This window comes from Petaurus breviceps, unplaced genomic scaffold (assembly GCF_028583685.1).
Source record: "Petaurus breviceps papuanus isolate PSGF00001 unplaced genomic scaffold, PetGlider_PUasm1.0 90845, whole genome shotgun sequence".
Lineage (NCBI taxonomy): Eukaryota > Metazoa > Chordata > Mammalia > Diprotodontia > Petauridae > Petaurus > Petaurus breviceps.
In genome coordinates this window covers 3,939,464-3,949,137 of record NW_027187359.1, presented here as the reverse complement: position 1 = coordinate 3,949,137, position 9,674 = coordinate 3,939,464, and the positions used below count along the sequence as shown (strand labels likewise).

At 41.3% G+C, this 9,674-nt stretch overlaps 2 protein-coding genes across 2 annotated transcripts in view; one reads left to right on the top strand and one right to left on the bottom strand.

Moving 5' to 3' along the window:
* The window catches only part of CHRNA2 (cholinergic receptor nicotinic alpha 2 subunit), a 35,523-nt gene extending 31,282 nt beyond the window's left edge, over positions 1-4,241 (bottom strand). Inside the window, exon 1 of the mRNA XM_069071948.1 lies at positions 3,132-4,241. The gene's annotated coding sequence lies outside the window, so the exon portion shown is untranslated. The remainder of the gene's footprint in view (positions 1-3,131) is intronic.
* EPHX2 (epoxide hydrolase 2) overlaps positions 1-9,674 on the top strand; it is a 121,308-nt gene that overhangs the window by 9,928 nt on the left and 101,706 nt on the right. The gene's annotated exons all lie outside the window — the stretch shown is intronic.

The following is a 9,674-nucleotide window of genomic DNA, read 5'->3' as shown; positions in this document are numbered from 1 at the left end:
CTAATCCTTTCCACTCCTTTCTCTCTCCCCTCCCCTATTCCCTTCTCCCCTCTCCTCTCCTCTCTTATTTTTTTCCTTGAAAATGGATCTAGTAACCTGCTCCTTTAGTTGCCTTGGAGGAAAGAGTTTCCAGGATCTCTTTTCATGTTGACTACAAAAGCCTTTCACATGAAGTGTACCCTGCAGAGACTTCATTCAGTCTCTAGGATGCCATCTACAGGGAAAGTAATTCTGCAGACCACTCATTTTCTTGAGTCTGCTTTACAATTCATAGCATCTGCTGCTATTCTCACTGAGAACAATAAAGAAGGGGACAGGGGATGGACCATGCTAAGAATGGAATTGTAAGATAAGAGGAAATAAATTCTCCCTCCATATAATGAGGTTTGACTCTGCTGGGACCTGGGTTTGAATCCCACTTCTGCAGCTTATAGCCTGTATGCCCTAGGATAAGCTGCTTTACCTCCATGGGTGTCAATGTACTCCTCTGTAAAATGAGGAGGCTAGCATCGCTTCTAGCCCCCAAGCTATGACCAGTTGGAAAGGTTCACAGAAAGTCACAGCTGAACCTAAGTTCTAATCTCAGCTCTACCATTTGTGTGACATTGGGCAGGTCATGAAAGTTCTCTGGGCCTCAGTTTTCTCACCTATAAAAATGAAACTGTTGTTCTATGTGACCTCTAAGGTCCCTTCCAGCTTTAGATCTAGGGTCATTCACTCCTGAATATCATTCAGAGGAATCTGAATTCATAGAATTCCAGACTTATAGTCTGTCAGGGCTGTATCAGTATACACCCTCACTCTCAAGATTATGAAACTGAGAAAATGACTTGTTCAAGGTCACACAGCAACACAACAGCTGTGTTGGTGCTAAACCTGGGAGCTTCATCCCAGGCTTTCTGACTCCTAGGCCAGCTAGATTAGAATGTCGATTTCCTTCCATTTCTGTATGAGGGGGGTGGGGGATGGGGAGAGCATGTCTTGAGGGTGAGGTTAGATGAGGAGTCAAAAAGAGTCAAATAAGTTAAATTACTCTCCAAATGGAACCAGCAACGGTAAGAAGTCCAGGTGCTTCAAGAGTGTTTACAAGGAACCAAGCTTTTGTTCACACTAGAGTAATCTCAGTGTGAAAATCGTGGAGTCCCAGGATATTGGAACAGAGCTGGGAGGAACCTTAGAAATCACCCAATCTAACCTCCTCCTTTTACAAATGAGGAATCTGATGGTATATATGAGATGTATTGGTCAAATCTTCTCCCTCTCCCATCTCAAATGATTAACCTATGGGGGCAAATTCATTCATTTATAACTGGAAACCAAAAGAGGGAAATTGTTCCAGATCTTTGGCAATAATTAGAGTTGCCCTTTTCCTAAATGAGAAAAATATGAAGAAAAGACACTTTCCTTTGATGATTCAAGGAGAGACCCTTAACTGGCTGGTTTCTGGATATATATGGATGGGGAATGTGGATGCTAGTACATAGTACTTTATGTGAGTAAGGTAAGGTCCTTACTGAGAGTGGATGCTTTTTTCAGACCTCACCTTCCATGCTTGGGTTTCAATGATCTCCACCCCATCTTCCCAGGCCATTACTCTGGCCTCCTGGCTTCATTCTCGTTAAGTTATTTTCCTTTTGATTCTTAGATTGCTTTTGTTCTAACTTTTTGGATTCTCCCACACTGATCTGTATTGCAATATAGTCTTCACTTCTTCATGGGATCACAGATTCAGAATTAGAAGGGACCTCAGGGGTTACCTAGTTCAACCTCACATCCCCATCTTATAGATGAGGAAACAGGCCCAAGAAAGCAAAGTAACTTTCTCAAAGGTGTTATTGTAATAAATGGCAGTGTCTGGATTTGAACCCAGGTCCTTTGGCTCTAAATTAAGTCTCACTGGAGTAGTACAATGGATAAAGTTCTGGCCTTTAGTCAGGAATAATAATAGCATAATAATTAATAGCACCTATCTCCCCCGACTGCTGTGGGGTTAATATTTGTAAAGCACTTAGCATAGTGCCTGGGACATAGTAGGCTACATAAAAATGCTAACTATAAATGCTAGGAAGACCTGAGTTCAAACCTGGCCTCAGACACTTACTAGTTGTGTGACCCTGGGCAAGTCACTTGACCTTTGTCTGCCCCAGTTTCCTCAATCATACAATGGAGATGATAATAGGCCCTACCTCCCAGGTAGTTGTGAGGATCAACTGAGATACTTGTAAAGAGCTTATCACAATGCCCAGCATTATTAAGGTGCTTAATAAATGCTTCTTCCCCCCTTCCTTTTTTTCTTCCTTCCTTCTTTTCTTCTTCCTTCCCACTGCATTGCTGAGCCATATTCTACTTTGATTTAACAATACCCTCTCATTTCATTTCCCCCAAGAAGCCTGCTTAAAGTGAAGGGTAAGGAAGTAATATCAGCCTCACTCAGACCATGATTTAACTCAGTTCTCCCCCAGTTTCCACTCAGAAGCTATAGAAACCAAAGGTAATCCCCTCAGGATGGGGAAAAAAAGTCCCTCTTATTTTGTCCTATTAACACCTTGGGAACAAGGAAGAAGCAGTGTAGTGTCAAGGAAAGAAGACTGGATCTAGAGTCAGAGGCCTTGGGTTCAAATCCTATTTCTTCCAGCTCTTAGCTATGTGACCTGGATCATGTTACTTTATTTCCTAGGGCCTCAGTTTCCTCATCTGTAAAATAAAGGTCCCCTTTCTGTTCTACATCTATGAACCAATCACATTCAGTTGATTGGCCAACACCTATTTGCTTTCATTAAGGTGCACGTGGAAAATATTAATTAAACAACAAATGCAGATATAGTACAGTGGAGACACAGCCCCTGAAGCCGAACAGTCCAGTTTGGCCATAAGAAAAGTATCATCATATAGATGCTCTGACTTGTGCTAGGAGCAGGCAGCTTGAAGCTGGCTTCTATCCCTCCCCCAACACCCCACCTCCTATCTAGCTAGAGGCCAAAGCACGTCGGCTATCCCTCTAACAGCAAGCCCCAGCCGACATCCTCTCCCTCCTCACCAGCTGGAAGGTGGAAAACTATAAGTATCCCATTGATACCAGATTCCATCTGTTTCCAACAGGAAAGGGGACCTAGGCTGAGTATCACTCTTACCTGGGGACATCAAAGAGGGTTGGTCATTCAGAGAATGTCAGTGACCTGGCTGGTAGGAGCCTTCCAGGCTGCTGCTGAAAGTTCTTCTAAGAGGCAGATGTCTGGTGGAAGATCTCTCCCTCCCCCAAAGCAGCAAATGGTTAGAGAGAAGGGGCTGGGGGTGGGAGTGGAAGGAAGCAAGTTAGGAGGCACTAGAATCAGAGAGTCAAATCCAACGGTCTGCTGTTCTTTTCTCTTGGTTCTTTGCTTGACATCCAGAATGACCAGTGAAGTTTCCCAAGGAGATCAATTTTCCTATGGCTGCCCAGGGCCTGCAGAGCTCATGGGAAGCTTCTTTCCAGATGTTTATTCTTCCACTTTTAGCAGTTAGAATGAAAAGCTGGCTGTTCTCACTGGAAGATGTCCCCTAACCCATGCATTCTCTTTGGTCACTTTCTCTCTTTTCTTTATCTCTCTCCCTCCCTCTCTTCCACTAGCATCCCAGGATAGGGAGGAGGAGGAGGAGGAGAAGGAGGAGGAGGAGCCACTGTGGCTATTGGGTCTGTGGGAGCCAGTTAGCAGGTGGAGAGGGAGGGCAGAGTTGCTTCCAATTCAGCTGATGATAGATTTCCCTATGAAAGAAGAACCTAGCATTTCAGGATTTAATAGGCTTTGCTCCCTCCTTTTCACAAATGTTGCCCTTTATTATGTGTTACCCATAGCCTGGACTTGAAATACCTAGGAACAATCAATCAACTGAGCAATCAGATAACAAGGATTTATTAAGTATCTACTATATGTCAGGCATTGTGTTTAGTGATAGGAGTACGAAGACAAAAAGAATAGTTACTGCCCTCAAGGAGCTTACACTCTAAGGGGTAGGGAGAGGGGAGATGACGTGTAGGTATATAAGTATACAGAAAATAGACACAAGGTAACCTTGGATGGGAAGGCTTGTAGGAACTGAGCAGACCAGGAAAGGCCCCTGAAGAAGGCAGCTCTTGATCTGAGTCTTGAAGAAAACCAGACACCCCAAGGAGCAGATGGGCAGAAGGAGATCATTGCAGGCATGGGTAACTATGAATTCAGAGGCATGGGGACAGGATGGCATAGCAAGGAGGCCATATGGCTGGAAGGTAGGATGCATGGAGGGGAGCAATGTATAAGATGACTGGAGGGGAAGGAAGGGGCCAGATTGTGAAGAACTTTAAATGCTAGAGGAGTTTGTTTATATTTGATACTAGACTCAATGTGGCCTCAAGGCCACATGTGACCCTCTAGGTCCTCAAGTGCGGCCCTTTGACTGAATCCAAACTTCTCAGAACCAATCCCCTTAATAAAAATATTTGTTCTGTAAAACTTGGACTCAGTCAAAATGCTGCACCCAAGGACCTAGAAGGCCACATGAGTCTAGTATCAAATATAAACAAACTTTTGACTGAGTCCAAGTTTTACTGAACAAATCCTTTTATTAAGGGGATTGGTTCTGTGAAATCTGGATTCAGTCAGAGGGCTGAACTTGAGGACTTAGAGGGTCACATGTGGCCTCAAGGCCATAGGTTCCCCACCCCTGTATTAGAGGTAATAGAAAGCCTCTGGAGTTAATAAGGTATGTTAAGTGATTTGCCCATCGGTCACACAATTTATGTCCAAGGTAAAGCTTAAACTAATTACTTTCTTCTTCTATCTGACAAAGGACTAGTCTGTCTCCTTCTCTAGATCATATCAGACTTGTCTGCCCTTCATTCTCAAAGAGAACCCTGACATCAGGAATATCAGACTTGATAACCATGAGTGTACCCCCAAAGTACTTTCCAAGAGCCTCTTTTCACTCTACAATTACTTGGTAAATCTCAACTCCTTTGGGTATGATTATCATCTCCATGACAATGAGTCCCAGATCTAGCTTTCAAAGCTAACCTTTCTCCATTACCAATTGCATACTGGGCAGTCTGATCTAGACATCCCTGAGACATTTCAAACTCCATGTGTCCAAAGCTGACTTCATTACCTTTCTCCTTAAATCCAACCCTGGTCCCAACTTAAATATTTCTGTTATTTCTTCTTCTCCATCTCTTAGAACTCCTAATTCTCTTTCAAAGATGAGAACAAGCTTTACCTCCTACATGAAACCTTTTTCTGATTTTCCAAGCTGTTTGTGACTCAATCCATCTATTTCATATATTATTTATATGTGTAATGGAGAGATTGACCAATGGGGACCAGTCATTGAAACATGCACAGATATTTCCTCATTTGGTTTCAGTTCTTAGAACATGAGTGGATATTTGCCTGCTTCAAATTCAATCACATGAAATCTTTGATGAGACTATTTCTGACCATAAGTGGGTACTATGTAATGGCAAAAAGTCTTCCCTAATTGGTTATGAAACTGAAAGAACTGGCCCAGAAGGTCCTGAATTGAAACTGAGTGTTCCTACAAAGAGCATGTTGTACCAGTCTCTCAGTCTTTTCTCTTGGTGACTTCAAGTGAGCAGGGCTACTATGAGTTGCTGGGTAGAAGTGGTCACAGTCTTTCACCAAGCTGTCATGTGTTTGTGAGCATATGGCAACTCTGTTTCTTGCTGTCTTTATTCTTTCCTAATATCAGGCAAATGAGTATTCTGTGGTAGATATTCAGAAAGTGACCTTGTGAGTCCCCAGTGGTGATCAGAGTCAGTAACAGAGTCCAGCAGAATTGGTAACCGTAGCTTAGGAGTTCAGAGATGACCTAGCAGCAACCTTGTTGGCATTACCAGGTTTAGAGAGATGACAAAGTGGCAAAGAGTCTAGTCTAATAACAACTGAGCCCCATACAGAATGAGCTGAGCAGCAGCCTGGTGTGTGCCCAGGGTCACAGCTGAGCTAGTAAGTATCTGAGTCCAAATTTGAACTCAGGAATAGGAGTCTTCCTAGTGCTCAGTGCACCATGGCGCCACCTCGCGGCCCTATAAGGGGTGCCACATGTTTATTATGACTCCCCTTTGAGGAGATAATGGATAAGTCACCCAGAAGGAAAATAAGCTCTCAAGGATCACTAGTCAGGCAGTCTAACACTTGTAGACATACAAATGTGTGGCTCCCCAGTTCTTCAGCAAGCGCAATCAGTGATGTAGGTGTGTAGTGGGATGCAGGCTGGTCCAGAGCGCAGAACTCTGGGTCTCATCCCTATCGCAATTGCTATTGCTGGGAGGATTTACAGGGACCAAGTGGGAAGGGGACCTTAGGGTCAGTTCATCAGTGAGTGGATGGACTGAGACTCCTTCCCTCCTTATTGATTTCAAGGGCATTGCAATTAAGAAAGTTTGCTGACATGATTATGATTGAGAGAGCCTTGCAGATCTTGCTGAAATGAAGGGGCACATAGGGACTTCCTGGTAATAAGTTTCTATGAATGTCTTTTGTTTTTTACATTATCATAGTTTCCTCCAGTATGCCTCTCCCTCACCCTCCCAGAAAGCCATCCCAGGTGGAAAAGTTTTTTTAAAGGAAAAAAAAATCAGCACAACTGATTAATATATTGAAAAAAGTCTGAAAATATGTGAGGACCTCCCACCTCTGCAAAGGGGTAGGGTAAAAGTGAATTCCTTTGAGCCAATACTTATTCATTATCATTTTAAATATTCACTTTTAATTTTTTCTTGTTTTTTTTTCTGTTTGCATTGTTGTGGCCATTGTGAATATTTTCTTGATTTTGCTTACTTCACTCTGCATTATTTTTTTCAAAAATTTTATTTTAGACTCAAATGCCAGAACACAAATACAGAATAGATAAAAGAAACAAAAACATATAATAAACTTAAATACTGGAAATTAAATACAAAGTTAGAAAGAAAAAAAAGCATGTCATGTGCATAGCAGAATATAAGAGAGGATTCAAAATATGTAACAGTAAATTTTTTTCAAGAAAGCCTCTATAATCAATAATAGTCGTGTTGAGAATTGTCCATCTTTGCTTCCTTATGAGTTTTCTTTTGTTCTCTGCTGTGCACTTTTTTATTTTATTATTTTTTCCTCTTTCCAGAAGGCTATAATAAAGTTTAAATATGTTTCTCTATAGTTATAGATATATACATATATAGACATATACTTTCCCAAATCCATTCTACTCCTGATCTCTGCATTATTTCAGGTCGATCTTTCCTTGCATCTGTGTTTTCATTACATTCATCATTTTTCACAGCACAGAAATATTCTATTACATCCAGGTTAAGCCATTCCTCAATCAATGAACATCTATTTTGTTTCCAGTTCTTTGCTTTCACGAAAAGTACTGCCATAAATATTTTGGTGTATATGGGGGCTTTCTTCTTATCAATGGTCTCCTTGGTGTATAATCCTAGTGACTGCATCTCTGGGTCAAAACACATGCACATTTTAGTCATTTTAATTGCATGATTCCAAACTGCTTCATTGTGGTAGTAATTGTGTATATTGTTTTTCTGATTTTGCTTATTTTATCACATCAGATTCATCACTGTACTCTTTTGTGGTAGCAAAAGGAAGCGCCCATTAATGGGGGAATGGTTAACCAAATTGTGGTACATGAATATTAATGATGAATAGGATAAACACAGGGGAAAGTTATATGAAGCTATGCAGAATGAAATAAGCAAAATTAGAAAAACAATATACACAATAACTACCAAAATGAAAAAAAAAAACTAAAACTGAATGCTGTGTATTTGTAATAAGCAAGTTTGATCCAATGGAAAAATTGAGAAAATGTATTTCCCTCTCTTCTTTTTTTGCAGAGGCAAGGGACTAGGCTAGGGGAAAGAGAATATTGCATATATTGTCAGTTAATTGATGTGACTATCTTTCTGAAATCATGAAGAACAAGAGAATTTATAAAAGACTGAAGATGGATAAATTTCTACATTAAAAAAGAGTAAAGGTGGCACAGTGAATACAGCATTGGCCCTGGAGTGAGGAGGACTTGAGTTCAAATCAGGACTCAGACACTTAACACTTATTAGCCATGTGACCTTGGGCAAATCACTTAACCCCAATTGCCCTCCCCCCCAAAAAAGCAAAAAATAAAAAAAAGAGTAAAGGATGGATTCAGAAGATAGACTTACTATCCAGTTTGATATCAATGACAAAATGGCCTTATTTCCATATCCAATAAGTCTATATATTAGTGAGGAAGAGCAGAGAGGAATGCATAGAAAGTCTACCTAAGAGTCAGGAATAATGAGATTCAAGTCCTATATACTGTTCATGTAACCAAGAGCAGGTTATGTCAGCTTCTCTTCCCTAAGTATTTCTCTAAGATTGTAAGTCACAGCCAAGTTGCTGAATTGCAGTATCCATCTGCAACCATAGATTAACAGGTCCCAGATATAATCCTAAATACCCCCAAAATAGATAGCTCTGGGGAATATTACAGACATCTTGAGTTCTGCGAAATGTCTGCCAAGCTCCCATAACAGGCTTGTACATAAGACTATGAAATGTGAGCTAAATGGTAATTTTGTTGTTGTTGTTTGGTCATCTTAGACATGTCTGACTCTTAGTGACCCCATTTGGGGTTTTCTTGGCAGAGATGCTGACATGGTTTGCCGTTTCCTTCTCCAGCTTATCTTACAGATAAGGACCCGAGGCAGACAGGGTTTAGTGACTTGCTCAGGGTCATACAGCTAAGTGTCTGAGGCTGTATTTGAACTCAGAATGACAAGTCTTTTTTATTCCCATCCCAGTGCTGTATTCATTAGTGAATAAAATTGGAGGTGTGGTATCCTATGGCTCTTTGTCTGTGTCCTTTTTATTAATTGCTTGGATGATAAAGATAAACCCTACCAGGCCCTAACTGGAGGCACCATCTCCATCCATTATAGGTCCCTACCAAGGCACAAAGCAGGCCCCACAATGTCCAGTCTACCTCCTGCCTAGATTTTATACTGACCTACCCTTCCCAATGGTGATAGGTGGTGTAATGTTAATGGGATTTAAGATCTTCCCCGATCATTAATAGACCTCACATGGAGCCCATTAAGGGAAGCTTGCTTAGGGGAGGCTTGCTTGTAGGAAGGCTTTCACACCTTTTACTAATTTCTAATTAGACACTGAGTCACGAGGATTGTGATACCCTCTGGCTCTGAGAAGTGTATTTTTGCTTTCGGGGATCTTTTATGAGAAGGATCTTGTTATTCCCTGATCAAGATTCTGAGTGACCATATGTTCAGATCTCCGAAACTGCTCAATTGTAAAGGCTCTCTCGATCCCTGGATGTATGTAAAGTGTATAGTTGATTCAGGCAATCAGATCCCTATCTCTTGGTCTTTATTTCTCTGTATTTTCTCTGAAGCTCAGGGTGCTGACTTTTCCCTTGAACTAGTGAATGTAATTTTTAAAAGATTGTTGGGGCAGCTAGGAGGCACAGTGAATAAATAGAGCACCAGCCTTGAAGTCAGGAGGACCTGAGTTCAAATAGATTTCAGACACTTAACACTTACCAGCCATGTGACCTTGGGCAGGTCACTTAACCCCAATTGCCCTGCCCTCCCCCCTCCAAAAAGAAAAAAAAAAGATTGTTGACCCCTTAAACAGCTATCTTTCCTA